Raw genomic sequence first — 17,035 nt, forward strand, 5'->3', positions numbered from 1 at the left:
CCTTCCGCCACGTTGCAGTGTACGTTCAGAGTCTCTATGGCCAAAAATTTAGGAATGTTTGTTGCCACGTGCTTGATGCCAGCTTCGAGTTTTGTGTCGTTCTCGAAACCTAAAAGTTCTCCTATGGTGCCCAGGTCCACGGTCTCCGTCGCGGATAGGATTTCCACTCTGTGCGTGACCGAATTTTGAGAAAGGTACGTGCCTTTGGGTAATTGAGCTTGCAAAGTGGAAAGATTGTATTGTCCTGGCGTGACGACGATGTGTTCGCTTCCGACGCTAATTTTGTTGTTGTGCTGCGTAACATTAGGTATGAGGTACATGCTGTAGAATGCACGCAGAGCCACGGATTTAGGATAGACAATGTCGTCGTGCAGCGTGAGTTTCAAGATTGAAGATTCACTCGTGAGATGGAACACGCCCATCCTAGTGATGCTGTTTGAGGTTCCACAATGCTTTCTGGAAATCCTCGATCGTAGGGTTATTTATTTTAGAGAGAAACGCGAGCACGGAGAGGCAGAGATGACCGCAGTTCACGTCTCCGAAATCTTGAATGCGTTCGTCGTTGTAGTATATAGAGGTTTTGTTTGTTTTCAGATAATGAACTAAATTTGTAGGTGGAACACCTCCGAAAGAATCGAAAACGAATGCTTTATCATTGTCGTTTTTGTGGTAACATATCCAATGCGTGCCTGGATTTTCTTGACCGTCCAAGTTGACTACTCCGCATTCTCTTCTTTTAACGCTTGAAGGTAACGAGTCGGACATGAAAACTCCTCTGAAGTATTTGATTCGTAACGGTTCGATCAGAGATTCAATGTCTCGGTTGGTGAGTGCTTCTGTTTCTTTTTTTTAAACTTCTGCATCACGCCCTTCCCCTTCTTCTCCATGGCCAGGTTGTGACGTTTCTGTTCTTCCAACTCGGCTTTGTTCTTCTTCGAGTCGATGACGGTTTTCGCGATGGCGGCACTTCCGCCAGCCAAACTTCCAACGGCCCCCAATGCTGCCAGGATGGCCGGGATGCTGAATATGAAACCTCCGATCTTTTGCTGTTTCCGCGAACGCTGCAATCTTTTCAATTGAGGTGTGCTGAGCAGCAATTTCATTCCATGTCCTTTCGACAAGCAAGAACGTTTCTTCTCGCGTTGTTTCTTGGTGAGTAACCCATCGAGGGCACCTAGATTTTTAAGATTGGAGTATGGTATCTGGTACACGACACCCTTGGGCTTCATGTTGATGCTCTATGCGTTATTTTCGCAGTATGTTATTTATATATATTCTGAGATTTTTTCTTGTGTAGTTTTTTACGGTATGTTATTTATATATTTTCAAGGTCTCGCAGTCGCTACACAAATTCTATTACGTGCTTTGTTTTCTTGCCAAGAAGTTCCTTTGTCCCCTTGTACACGATTTTTGTTTTGTTCTCGATTAAAATAGATAGCTTCTCGTCTGATAACATGTTAGCGTATCGATCTGGTAAAAATAAACTGTATTGTGCGTTGAGCAACAGGCGTACCTTGGGACCATACTGGGTAGAAACGATTGAACCGGAAGTTATCGTGTAAGATTTGTCGACTTCCAATTCCCGAATTTTTACATACTCAAATGACAAATTTAGCATTTGTTTTAATGCTTGGAGCTCACTTATTTTTTCGGTCGTCATATCAAAGAAAAATTTCAAAGTGTTAGAGAGAAATTTAATTGTTTTTCACGATGTGTGTTATTTATATATACCGAAGATTATATTTTTCACGATGTGTGTTATTTATATATCAAGTTTTTTTTTGACACGTATATATATTATTATTTTTTAACAGAGGAAGAAAGTTCGTGCTTCGGAAAACGCGAGGATGTGCGTAGTGATATCTTTCCTCTCCTGCATAGACTTGTACCAATCATCAGTATACTGTCTTCTTCCCTGCATCGCCTCGTACAGTTCGTCCGACCTATCGTTTAATTTTTCCCCTGCAGCCGAAAGCAGAATGTCGAGATCACCGCACCTCAGGCCGCTGATCTCCCGAAGAAGGTCCTTGAGAACCATTTCACAAGGGATGCGAAATTCCGGCATTGTTCTTGCTATGTTTACAAGTTTATTAACATCTCCGTTAACTACCTTTTTGAATATTTTAGATAGTAGCTCGGGTGGCAAATTAGTTATGCAATCCATGTTGTTTTTTTTACTGTATGTTATTTATATACCCCACCCCAATTTTTGTTTCGTGTTCATGGCGATGGTGGTGCCCAGTGCGGCGACCCGTTCACCCAGCGATGCATCTCTGCTCACAAACCTTTCGAAAGCTGCGTGCTCTAACTTTCTGTCTGCTTCGTGACGTGCATCCAGATCCGTCTGCGTGGTGTTGTAGGCGATGTCGTGATCTTTGCATGCGGCGTCCAATAGATTCACACCCTTGTCTCCTCTGTCCAATCTTTTCTCGAGTTTGGTACCCGGTCCGCAGTACTGGTAGCCAGGTAGATGCATCTCGAAAGGTAACTTGTTGATGATGTCGTTTACGAGTCCCTTTCCTTCGGCCACGTTCCAGAATTTCGGAGGCAGCGTGTTGATGATTTTGATGAGGTAACCTATGCCCTTGTCGTCGTTCACGATGAAGTTGGAAAGTTTCGTGCTGATCATGTCCACGATGCCAGCCTTCTCGTTGTAGAAATTACGGTTGCCTGCATTCTCTTCGCCGGCTATCACCAACAATCGGTCCACGAGTTTCCTCACGTCGTCCACCCAAACGAATTCTTTGGGTAACGTGTTGTAGCGTTTGACCCCGCTGCCTGTTTTGACCTGGTTCCAAATCGGTTTGATGAGATTCCTGTACTTCTCGCCGCTGCTCGATTTCACCCTATTCTGCGAGGCGTCGTTGTTTTGGTACAAGGCATCCGTCATGATTAGAATTTCCTTGTAACTCTGGTAATCTTCGTCGGTGTAATCTTTCGGCTGCTTTTTGGCGACGAGTTCCCACAGTCCCACCGTACCCGGATACCTGTTCCAACTAACCTTGTCGCCTAAATTGACTTTAATGTCGTTGCCTTCGAAGGTCACCTTCGATTTCCCAATCTTCCACACCACACCGCCGCCTTCGCTGGTTTCCATACTGGGATACAATCCGAACACTTCATCCTTGTCGAATTTCCCCGTACTCAGGTAGTCTCGTGCCAAAGGCCCCAACTCAATTTTATCCGAAGACGAGGACGTGCTACCAATAGCTCGACGTCGTGCCGGTGCATCCTTCAGTTCGAACGGCGTCGAAGGAATGCTTGAAATAGGCGTGGGTACAGCGTAACTTTTAGCTGCGAGCGGTACGAGTTCGTTAATCAAATTTTTATTTTGTTCCGTGACACTTTTAATTTCTTTACCTAGACCGCTGATGGCATCGATCACAGGTTGATCCTGACGTTTCTTCTCTTCGTAGAATCCGCGATTTTCGGATTTCCAACCTTTGAAGCGTTTTGCGAGGTAATCGCGAAGCTTAAGATTTTCGTCTTCGATTTTTCGTTTCGTCATGACGTTATTTATATATGTCGTTTCTCACAACGTTGCAACGTTTAGAAAGTCGTTGATTTTGTTTCTGTATTTTCCGTCGTTGGGTTTCCTCGTCATGTCGATCGTAGCGAATCCGAAATCGTCACCGTTCCAGCAAGTAGAGCAGCAGCCTTCCGAAAATTGATTGTAGTTCATGTCTCCGCCTACGTAGTCATCGTACGCATGCTTGAGGTTGGTGTGATCTTGACGAAACAAACATATGAAATTAGCGTTGTCGCGTACTAACTGTTTTGGAATTTTGGAAAACGTTTGAGCTAGGTAGAAGCAATCCATTCCTTTGTGACGACCTTGCGTGAAAAAGTTGCGAATTTCATTTTGATTTTCCAGGATGGCATCGTCGAACACAACAACTGAATTTTCACGACAATCGTCGAGTGGTTTTATTTCCGAGGCGAACGTTGCAATGTCCAGACCATCGTACAGTTTCATCAGTTGCTGGTATTTGGATTGCTCTAAACTTTTCGAGAACACGTACAGGTGCCTGTTCTTCCAATCTAACCAATTTGGTGCGAGGAGAAAATTGTCCACGAGCAGTGTTGTTTTTCCACACCCCGAAGGTCCTACGATCAGACAGCGGATGCTGTCGGGGAGCAATTCACCGTTTTTTTTCTTCCTTCCACTTTCCGAATTAGGTAAACGTTTCACAACATTCCACGTACTCATAGAATCACTTTGTTTGAATCGATCCAACTTGTTTCCGGAAGTCCCAGCCATTTCACCAAAAGTTTGTTGCCTCTCTTGCGCAAAACTTTTTCGATAAGGTAGGTGTCAGGGTATTTAGTTTTAGAGAGTTCCTCCTCGTAGAAGCGCCCCAATAAAATTTCACCGCCACTGTCTTTTATTATATACGTGTGACGGTTCCCGGGTAGAACCCGAACCACGGTAAAAAGTTCAGTACTCCAGTTTCGTGTGAAACCCCTGTCAAACGTTCGCTTCAATTTACTGACCCTCACCTGTTCTCCAATTTTGTATTTAGCTTTTTTTGTCGTGGGCATGTACTTTGGACAGTAAACGCTAGAAATTAAACGTTGCTCGTCAGACCTGGTAACGTCAGCTGGCTTCATGCCTATCGTTGCGTGCCGTGTGTGATTATAGTCGTTAACAAGTTCCGGGAGAATAGTGACCCACTTGTAGCTTCCCTGAAGCGTGAAGCGTGACCACATGCGCGATTTCAGAGTGCGATTGAATCTTTCCACAATGCTGGCCTTGACGTCACTGAAGGTCGAGTAATGATGAACGTTGTGTTTCCGAATAAATTTTTGGAATACGGCATTGTAAAATTCCTTCCCTTTGTCCGTGTGCAGAAACCGAGGTCGTCTGCCGCCGCTTTCGCGAAAAATTGTCTTGAATGCTTCCGTGACGCACGTTCCTGTTTTCGCCTTCAAAGGTAGAGCCCATGCGAATTTCGAAAATGTGTCTATGACGGTGAGGAGGTACTTGTTGCCCTTGTTCAATTTATGCACGTTTTTTAACTTGCCGCTACTCATTTCGACGAGGTCGCTTTCCCAGAGGTCGTCGATTCCCTTGGTTACCACAGCCAAACGTTCGTAGTTGCGGCGTGCAGGTTTATGCAATTCTTGGACGATGGCTTGCCTAGACATTTTTTATTATTTTTAGAGATTACGTTTCAAAAGAAGCACAACCGTGATGGGATTCAAAGAGGGTGGCACTTCGCTCGTGTTTTGAATGATCAGCTTATCGCCGGCACTCACGTCGAAAACAGTAAGATCTTCGTCTTCGTGTATTTCATATATGTTGCGCGTTTCGTTCCAACGCGCCAGAGGAATGTTTCCTGCTTTCTGGACACCACGATTCGATATCAAAGTCATGGTGGGAACGCTAGCTTTTCTGCCGTGAGACCAGTACGAAAATTCGTTTATCTGAATCGTGCCATCGAGGAGAAACTTGTAGTACGGATGATAAGGATGCAACATGTACAGTTTGTTACCTTCGACGAACGTGGAGATTCTCTGTTGATTGGGTACGCTGTTGATTTCGATGGCTTGCAGAGAATGCAGTTTGGCGAATTTAGTATCGAAGCTAACGAGGTTGCTGTGAAGCTGACCCAGTGTGTTTTGTACGGGCACCAAATGCTCGACTATGGTATCCGTTACGGTAGAAAATGACGGTTTGATTTTCACTTCCACGTTCAACTGCTTGTAGCTTTCGTTGAGTTCTTGCAACTTGGCACCGAAAGAGGCCAGCGTCGATTCCTGCGTTGATTCCAGCACTCCAACTTGATCTCTGATGTTGACGACAATGTTCTGAAGGTTCTCGATTTGATTCAATTTCGAGCTCTTCTCGGTAAGATCGTTCACGATGATTCGCATCTCTGTAAACTGCGTGTGAAGGTCGGCGACGCTCTGCGAAGTGGGCAGCGTCGACACCAGCGAAGCAAGTTCGTCTCGAATCTGTTCCACGCTCGCTGTTTCCGTTTCCAGTCGTTTCAGCATACGTGATATGTTCCTTTTCAAGGCGTGTAATTCTTTGGAGGTGGGGAGATTGGCCACTTTACTCTCGAGATCGCTCAATGAACTTTTGATGTCACTCGAATCGGATAGTGCCGTCACCGCCGTTTTCAATTTTTCCAAATCTTCACTTGAAGGCACGCTCGTTCGTAACGATTCCAAGTCACCCTGTATGTTGTCCAGTACGTGATGAAAATGAGCGAGATTCGTTTCGACGTTCAAATTTTCTAAATATTCGATCTTCTGCTGAACCGTGCTCAACGTGTCTTGAATGCTCGTCAACGCTCTCGCTTCAGCGTGAATATTTTTAATTTCTTCGTTGATCAATTCCAAGGACGCCTGAAGCGTAGCGATGGTGGTTTGAATGTGTTCGAAATCTTGATAGGCCTCCAGTTGAATTTTTATGTTCGCGACGCTTTTACCGATGACCTGCAGTTCGTCCGACGATGGTAGGTTCGTCATTGTATCTTCCAAAGTCTGCAACTTGGATTTGATTTCTTCCAACGTGCCAGTGAATTCTTCTTGTAATTTAGAAACAACGACCTGCAAGCGTTCTATATCAATATCATTCACAACGGTTTGAAGTTCAGAGAAATTCTTTTCTATTGCGGAAGTTCGCTCTTCGATTTCGAGTTTCAATTTTTCCAAATCTTCATTTTTCGATTGAAATTGCTGTAATTTGGCCAAATCATTTTGAAGCGAATCCATGCTCAACTGTATATTTTGAATGTTGTCGTAAGAAGGTACCTCGACATAATTTTTTATCAGTGTTTTCAGTTCGGAATCGATTTTCAGAATGGGATCGAGACATTGCGTTTGGAGCGTAGCGATCTCAGACTCTAAACTTTTGTTTAAGGTCTCCTGCAAAGCGATCAAATCTGTCCTCAACTTCTTAACACGAACGTCCAACATGAGAATCTCTTCTGCATGGTCTACACGCTTGGTGTTGCCGAAAATATCGTTAGTCATTTTTGGTTAACGGTTATTTATAATAGGATAGACGATTCGTAATTCTACGAAGAGAGGAATAAGTTTGTCGTAGTCTCCGAGGAGTTCCACGTAAAGATAATCTCCTGCAGACACATCGTACGACATGTTAGAAAGTATCTTGTCGTGCTTGATTCGAAAAATGTTCTTGCCGGTAGAAATTTTGATTTCGCCTGCGTTCTCCGGATTTACGGTGATTTGAAGTTTCCCGTCGATCGGAATTTCATAGAAATGTAAATTGTTATTAAAAACATAAAACATCTTGCCCACATCGTTATTTATTTCCGTCCAAATGCTGTTGAGGTGAATGATTAACAAACCGTTGAGTTTAGATAACACGGAAGGTAAGAGGTTATTGAAATTTGGTGATGCAGTGTCCATGTTGCTTTGTTTGCGAAAACCAAAGAGATTCATTGTTCTTGTTAGTTATATAACACATCGTGCTTTTTGCTATTCTTCAAAACATACAAAGGAAAAGAATGAAAGGGAGAGCCCTCGGGCGATGAAAAGTTGCAACCTGTTATTATGTTGTTAAGCCCGCTCCAAATCGAGGCTCATTAAATTCAACTCTTATTTTTCATCGCCCGAGGGCTCCCTCTTTCATTCTTTTCCTCCGTCTGCCATTCTTCTTCAAAAACACAGCGGACTTCATGACTATGGGGTTACGGTTAACACACGTCACATTTATCGTTTTTATTGTAGTGCCCCCACTCTCGCGTGTGGATTTGACAATCGAGAACGCGTAACTTGTTGTCTCTGCCATCCAATGCGACCTTGGTTACGCGCGTCGTGTACAAATCATGCAATTTACTTGCAATGCGATGATCGGTGCTAAGTTGCCTTTTACCATGAAAAAGGCATTCTTTGTAGTCTTGCATGCTAAATTTGCTGGTACTTATTTTTCCTACCCCCTTCGCCTTCTTGATCTCTTTTTCTTCTGTAATCTTTACACAGTACATTTTGGCACGAAGCCCCGCAAATTCCCTGCTGTAATTACCAGCCGCTTCATCTTTGAACTTTCCAATCGTCATTTTGTTTTCTGCCGAATGTAAGTGATGGCCTGATGGTAAGTTGCTAAAATCAAACAGATGCTTCATCTTAGTCAGATCATGTTCGAGGCTTGGTGTTTGGATTAGAAAAATGAAGCTATCCGTGTCAATGTAACATATTTGGATGTTATCTCCATAAAAAGGTTGAAACTGATCGTAGTACGATTGGTACATGTGCAATTTTGATAGTTCAAGGACGGTGGCACCTATGGCAATCGGCTTGTTGAGCATCACTTGCTTCTTGTTCCTCTCAACAAATACTAGATTCTCGTCGAAAATAGTGAAGTTTTTGAAGTAGGGTGACGCGACGATCTTCTCAAATTTCTTTTCGTCCGTGACCAACGTTGCGTCGATGTAATTACGCACGTTCTCCATCGTCTTGCCGTAGATGGCGTTATTGAACAGTTTGTACAGATCCTTGTCTGCAGGCGATGTTGATTGCGCTCTGCGGCGCGTGTTCTCGGCTATGTACGGTTCGAGCCACTTGCTCTGTCGGAACTTCAATCCTCTATGAACTTTCTTCAACTGCAAGCCGTGACTTATGTAAAATTGGAGGAGCCGGTAGTGCAGAACATAATTCCGCTTGTTCTCCATGCTTAGTATGAGTTTTGGCTCCGATCCTCCAGGTGGCTTCTCCTTGGTGGGGGCCAGGGCCAATCCGTGATGTTTCTCGTGAAGCGTTTCGGGATAATCGAGATCCACTTCCAAGAAACAGCCCCATTCATTATCTTCGCTCCAGTTGAGAAAATCTTCGCAGGAGAGTTCCTCTTCGGTCATCCACCCGTAGTCGCTGATGGGAAGACACTGGGACATGGAGTGGCCGTACAGGTTGTTGACATCCCAGTAGACAATATAGGTGTTGGGCTTCGATGCATCGTAACCAGGCGTATGAGGATTGTTTGCTTGAGCATGGCGTCGGGGACATTGGACGATGCCACCCCGTATCGCACTCTCCATGAAAGCATACTGTTCCTTCTCTGCGATGAGGCCCAGTTCCACGTTGGTGTATTTCATCATCGATTCCCAAGTCAATCCCGGCGTGGTGAAGAAATACACAGGATCCAACTTGTATATCGCGATGCATCTCTTACGAAACGATTCGAAAATATCCATCAGAAGTGTCACGTCCAATTTCAGATAAAGATCGTGATAATCGCGAAAAGTTTGGCAATTGAATGCCGTCCACACACTACGAGCGTGTTCGTAGTCCTCTTCGGAACAGACGTCCTCCGTGAGAGAAGAATAAAATACCTCCCGGGGTGGAAGTTCCGTCTCGTCAAATTTGTCGAAATTGTTGACGTACTCGTAGGGGTAGACACCCTTGCGACGCAACAGATTCAAATTCTCATCTCTCCCCGAAAAACATTTTTGCTTGGTGGCCACAAGATCTTCGTCGCCAAGTTGAGATGCAAGGCTTGCGAGGCTGGAGGACAGGAAATTGTAAGAGTCCAGGATTCGCACTTCCACGCTTCCTCCTTCTTGGAGAGGGATCCACACTCTCACCACAATATATTTCTCGCTCGTTCTCGGGATGATGCTGATTCGAGAAGTTATGTTGTGGAGTTCTTTGACGAAGAGATGTGTGTCGTACTTCTCCGTGTAGTGCAGAAACACGGCAACAAAATGCGACTCCTTAATCTTGAGATTGCACGAATTACAGATGGTGCTTAGAAATAATCCATTCTGGTGGTTATGGTGGACGACCTTGTAATTTTCGGCGGTGAAAGCCTGGTTACACTCCTCGCATCTTGTCGCCGCGTCATGTCTCTGTTGTTGTTCTGTTGTGAGAGCAGGTGGAGAATCGTAAGAGCCTTTCAGGCTGGGTGCAAGTTCTCTCGCGCATTCCGCTATCTTCTCAACAAAATGTTTTGCCGCATCAGGTCCGCAATACAAGATGACATCATTCAATTTTTCTCCGTAGATGGAGAAACTGCAAGGCTCGTGGTGAAAAATTTGGGTCGTGCTTGAGGTAGAGGGATCAGGGTCGCAAGACGTCATGGGAACTTGGAAGCTTTCAAAGTCGGCATAAAGGACGACGGGATGGTGGAGAAGAGCCTGGTGTTTCTGAAATTTCATCTTGGTTCCGGGTTCCGGCATGACATCTTCGGGTTCTGCATTCACGGAGCCAAAACACTTGTGCTGTTCTCTCATCTTCTTACCTCCGCGAAAAATTCTCAAACACCGATCGCAAATTTCGATCTTATCGTGATGCTTGCTGATCTGTCTTCCTACTAATCCTGAGAAATTTCGTATCAAACTATAACGACCATCTACAAGCAAGAGTCGAATTACATTATTCTGGCTTCTCGCAGGTCTTAACACACGAATGTTGTCGCAATCGTCAACCCCAAACACAGAAATATCGATATATTCTCCTTTTTCCTCTCTATAGTTTTTTTCAAATTGATTGATCTTATTCAGGGGCACAGGATAGGAAATTCCTCTCATCATATTCTCGTATCTTCCCTCGTATCCTCTGTAATTGGACAGACGTTGGGGGTTATTATTATTAGCCGGGTGTAATGCGGCGATGACAGACCATAGGAAACTCTTCTGATCATTACTTTGTATGTTCAACACTGCATTTTGCTTTTTTTGTTTTTTTGTTTTTTTTTGAGTGCTGCGTAATGGTTTGAAATTGCAGACTCGAAGTTCTAACATGTGGTTGTGACCGCAAAGACTCCATCCACTTCCTCTACCTTCAAACTCTTCTTGTTTTTGTGTCAAGTGCTCAAATAGCCGTGTCACTATCTCGTCAAGATTCTCGTTATTGTCATCGTGTAAGCTTTCACACCCTACGTAAAAGCTGAAAGTGCTTGACTCGGACGAGACAACTTTCTCATACAGCAGGGTCAAGACGAGATGAATTTTAATTGCAACATTGACGAGGCAATCACGTAATTTATCGACTACCAGAGATTTCACATTGTTGAGGAAGATGCTCGAGTCACACTTTTCATCGCTTCCAGATTTATAAGTCATGATGCGTGCACTCTTATTCAAAGCACCCTCCTCATGCCCATCAGTGCGAGATTTCTTTGCCGGCGGGGCTACGACATCATGATCTGGTAGACGACATTTTTTCAAATGCCTAGCAATATTAGGTTTAGAAATCAACTTTCGACAGTTGCGACATGCCACAAGACCGGAGGGACCTGGTTGCGGTTCCATTTTTTCCTTCTGTTATTTATATATATACACAGAGAAATTTTTTGGGGGGGTTGTGGTGATGGTAGTGGAAAGCGCACTGAAACAGAAGGAAAAAAAGTTAAAAAATGCTAGATATTTTTTCCTTCCACATATATATTAGACGCAAACAGTATGTATGTATGTATGTATGTATGTATGTATGTATGTATGTATGTATGTATGTATGTGTGTGTGTGTGTGTGTGTGTGTGTGTGTGTGTGTGTGTGTGTGTGTGTGTGTGTGTGTGTGTGTGTGTGTGTGTGTGTGTGTGTGTGTGTGTGGGTACATCGTTCCCTCCCCGAGAGAGAGGTTTACGAAGGTCACGATATATATAAACATTTGGGTCCCGGACTTGGAAAATTACGATAAGATGCACTCATCTTTCAAAAAATTAGAGAATGAGAGAATAAGAGGATGAGAAGATGGGAGGAGAGGTTTACGAAGATCACGATATATATAAACATTTGGCCCCGTTGATTCCAGCACTCCAACTTCATCTCTAATGTTGACGACAATATTCTAAAAATAGAGAGAATGAGAGAATGAGAGATTGAGAGATTGAGAAATTGAGAGATTGAGAGAATAAGAGGATAAGAGAAGAGGTTTACGTAGGTCACAATATATAAACATTTGGTCCCAAACTTGGAAAATTACGATAAAGTGCACTCATCTTTCAAAAAATAAGAGAATGAGAGAATGAGAGAATGAGAGGAGAGGTTTACGTAGGTCACGATATATAAACATTTGGTCCCAGACTTGGAAAATTACGATAAGGTGCACTCATCTTTCAAAAAATAAGAAAATAAGAGAATAAAAAAATAAGAGAATAAAAAAAGATGAGAGGATTAACAGGAGAATAAAAAGAGAATGAGAGAACAATAAGAAAGATGAGAAAGATGAGGAGGATGAGAGAATGAGAGCTCATCTTTCACTCATCACTGCCTTTTTGCCCCCGTGAAACATCGTCAGCGCACTAAATGAGGCGCGGAACGGGGAGAGAAAGTGAGTTTTTCAACTTTTTGTAGTCGTTTGGTCAAGAAATCAAAGTTGTGGTCAGAAGTACATATTTACTCTATTTAAGAAATAATTATATGCGCAGCACTGCAGCACACATAACTTAGAATATATACACACATTTAAGAAATAATTAGATACGCAGCACTGCAGTACTCATAACTTAGAATATACACGCATTTAAGAAATAATTATATACGCAGCACTGCAGTACTCATAACTTAGAATATACACACATTTAAGAAATAATTATATGCGCAGCACTGCAGCACACATAACTTAGAATATATACACACATTTAAGAAATAATTAGATACGCAGCACTGCAGTACTCATAACTTAGAATATACACGCATTTAAGAAATAATTATATACGCAGCACTGCAGTACTCATAACTTAGAATATACACACATTTAAGAAATAATTATATACGCAGCACCGCAGCACACATAACTTAGAATATATAGACATTTAAGAAATAATTATATACGCAGCACTGCAGAACACATAACTTAGAATATATACACACATTTAAGAAATAATTATATGCGCAGCACTGCAGCACACATAACTTAGAATATATACACACATTTAAGAAATAATTATATACGCAGCACAGCAGTACTCATAACTTAGAATATACACACATTTAAGAAATAATTATATACGCAGCACTGTACAGTGCTCATAACTTAGAATATACACACATTTAAGAAATAATTATATACGCAGCACTGTACAGTGCTATTACAGCATCTCACATGTACATTTTCAGACGTAAAGAATTATTCAGAATATATTATACATTTAAAAAATAATTTTACATACTCTACATAGCACTGCAGCACTCATAACGTAGAATACACACACATTTAAGATATAATTATATACGCACACTGTACAGCATTGTAAAATAACTCAAAATCACTATCAATATATCTATTTCTCTTAAAAATGTAATAATTATAAATATATGCTTAAAATATACTAATATAGGCTCAAAAGTAAATTTTGTCCCCTATGAGTGAGCTTTGATAAAAAAAACATAATTATTTTTTATACTATAAAAATGGTAGAAAATGGATTTTTTGGATCTTCCCCCCTTAGAAAATTAGCTGAAATCAGGGTAAAATAAATAAATAGCAAATAAATGTTCGGAAACATACCATTACCATACTCTAAGGTATTTAAATCTAAACAATTGCTACATGCTTAAAAATATACAATTCGGGGTGTAAGTGGTGACCTTCCACGTAGTACACCCAAATGTCAACCTCACTTCCACGTTAGTACACCCTGGACTGAAGACTAACGAGGCTCTGGCGACTGACCCCATGGCCAGTATAATTTTGTTTGTATTGTCCTGTTCTTTTGTCCTTATGTGTGCTGAGTGCCCCCTTGCAGACTCAGATTTTAACGAAAGTCAGAACATTTTAATATTTTATGATTTTAGTTCTGCAACGTTAGAGTTGTGATTTGTAACGATACGGGGCTGGACCCCGTATAATATGACGGGTGCAAAATAGCCTTAGTGCTGACGCACCCAAAATTTTAACTTCAAATTCAAATTCAAATACAGCCTCAGCTTTTAACGAAAGTCAGAAGATTTTAATATTTTATGATTTTAGTTCTGCAACGTTAGAGTTGTTATGTGTAACGATAAGGGGCTGGACCCCATATAATGTGACGGGTGCAAAATAGCCTTAGTGCTGACGCACCCAAATATTTTAAATTCAAATCAAATCAAATCAAAAATATACAATTCGTTAATATTAATAGCACCTATTCTTACCTGCCTAACCTACACACAAGCAGGATGGTAAAATTGTTCTCATCAGAAAACCTGCTCAGTATTTGCTTATATGCATCAGTAGAATTTAATTTATGTAAATGCATGTGTGTATTACGAGAATATCAAAATTACAAAATCAGAGTTTGGACCTGTATTAATTTATGTCAAATAAAAATTATCTGAAGGGATACAGCCTCTACTCGGTACACCTTTGGAATTAAAATAGAAGAGAAATATCCATGATTTCACAATTATGCTTGTTTGTTCAAATATGTTTATGTTAAATCATATATTTTTGTGCCATAAATACCTCACTTTGTAGTAACAAAATAAAATCAGTGACTGCCTTCACCAGATGGTGAAACAAGCTTTGATGCTATTTTACCAGCTTTCGTGATTTGTCACTGGAAATTTATTTTATGACAAATAATTTATAGCATTCTATCTCTTGCACTGCATGTTAGATGGGGGGTTAGGTATTCCATGTGTGTGTCTAAAAATAATCATAAACTTCTATAGTACACAGGTTAGGTAGTTAGATTAAATGTTATTGTCTTGTTTATTTTTACACATTATGCTTAATTACATAAACATTGAAAATGTGTGAAATATATATCTGGTTTCACCACTTCGTGCCCGCAGTTGCACCCAAAATAGAAATACTAGGTAACCTTAATCAACTGTACTCCCTCAAGAAAGTAAATGCATTTCAGGGTTTATAAACATATGCTGCATATGAATGTTTTACACTGTTTTTAGCTGGCGCAGATGTGTTATTGTGAAATAAAGAATGTCTGTTACCTTACTGTGAAACAGAACACCCGAAGTGAATATAGCACAACACAACATTCCACAACAGCAGCTAAAAGTTTTCGTCGCTATGTTATAAGTGTTAGATTTGGAGTTGACAGCAATATCCGACGTTTTCTTTCGCTATTTTAGTGTGCACATAAACTGTTTTTTGCTAATAAAAGGTGGCGAAAGTAACTCTATATTCAGTAGTGTAAAATACAATACAACCAGTGCCAGAAAGTATGAACCCCCCTCTGGCAGATTTGCCTACACTTAAAACTTGCTCAACATGCCCATATGAGCTTTTTGCTCAAGTGTGGAACCCCGTCTAATCCAAGATTTTTGTAAAAAAGCCCTCGGGAATTTTTCGGAAAGTATGACCCCCCTCAGATTGATTTGCCTACACTTATAAAAGGCACTTCTGTGAGATTGTTGTCCATAAACCTGTCAAAAATATGCCCCTTTTGATATTTTTTTTGCCCACACCTAAAACTACGCAAACGTATTAACACACACACACACACACACACACACACACACACACACACACACACACACACACCCACACCCACACACACACACACATATTTACTTCCGGTTTAAGTTCAATTGGGCACCAGGCTCAACTTGTATATCTAGTATTAAGATAATATAATTTTTCTAGAATTGTTCTGTGACTCTCTCATTTCTTACATCATAAACATATGATTTTTCACCTATGAGAATAACACTACATATAGTGTCATCAGGTAATGCCTCATGGAATTCACAGATAATTTTAATGTTTGTCCTGTCATTCACCACAACTTGTTTTCTTTTTGAAGTGTTGATTACAAACATGGGTCTCTGTGCTTTGAATTCATCTGGTGTGTAATACATATCAGTATTGCCAGTAGTGACCCTTTTGTATGCTGTAAATGCTTCATATAATTTAAGGAAATCATCCTTGGAAATGTCTAAATTATAATTTTCTCTAGGAAATACCTCATTTCTGCCATTTTTAACATATATGTTCTTGATGTTGCAGTTATCAAATCTACTTGAATTTTTTTCCTGATTATTGTGTCTTCCATTCTGAAACAATACCACCACAAAATCCGGCATGTCATATTGTATACTGGAGAATGAATTTGTAGCATCAAACTCATAATAGGTACCAGTTGCGGGCTTCTGTACACATTGATATGTATAAAATTGTAAAGGTATTTGTGGATTTTTTATTATATCTGCTTTGTATTTAAGAGCATAACTGGCCTCATATTCAACAACTGGGATTCTTAGCTCCATAGTCTGAATAATGCATTTGCCTTCATCAGGTAGGGTATTGGGCAGAGCTTCCCCTGTAGAGTTTAATGTGCTGTACCTCATCAAAGCATTATTATCATTGGCAGCTCTTCTAAATGTGATTCTTAAACCACCCTTCCACATAATATCTTTGTAATCTGAGAAGAATCCTGGCAACAGGCGCATAGGAAACAGCACTGTGTGGCTCTTAGATATAATTTTATCACCACCCTCAAATCCACCTATTTTGTAGTAAGAAGCCTCGGTTTTGGATAATTTTAGTGTGGCCAAAGCTGTGGAGGTAATGCCGGGATAATCCACTCTGTTTATAACAACACCATGCTTTCTGATCTCAATTTCAGAGAACAGATGCGGCACAAAATTATCCACCAATCTTATATTTGAATTTGCCGGATAATCTGTTCCATCGAGCTTTACAACATCAAATTTGATGTATAGATCTGCTCTGTGGGGGTGTATAAAGCCATCCCCTACATCAAGATCAACCTCAATTTCTGTGTTGGGTTGATTTAAATTTGCAAATGTCCTCCTGTTTGGGGGGAATGATTGTAGCTCATAACTCTCAATATTTTCCATTTTTTGTATGTATTTTTATTTAAATATTAATCTCTATGATTGCAGTTGTTGTGGCTCCAGCAAAATCAACTAATTCTTCTTTTTCATTAGTGACCATCAATTCAATATTATCTATTCTATTATGGCACACAGGAAAATATAATGTTGGGGATGGAGTGTAGATGATTGGCTCCATAAACTCAGAATTAGGTTTGAATGTTGCAATGATGCCAGTTTGTTTGTGAGTGCCTATACCATTTGATTTGGTGATCATACCCTCAGCCACATTACAGTGAATATTTAGAGTCTCTATGGCTAAGAATTTAGGTATATTAA

The sequence above is a fragment of the Lepisma saccharinum genome, chromosome 5 (genome assembly GCF_977018435.1).
Source record: "Lepisma saccharinum chromosome 5, izLepSacc3.1, whole genome shotgun sequence".
Taxonomy (NCBI): Eukaryota; Metazoa; Arthropoda; class Insecta; order Zygentoma; family Lepismatidae; genus Lepisma; species Lepisma saccharinum.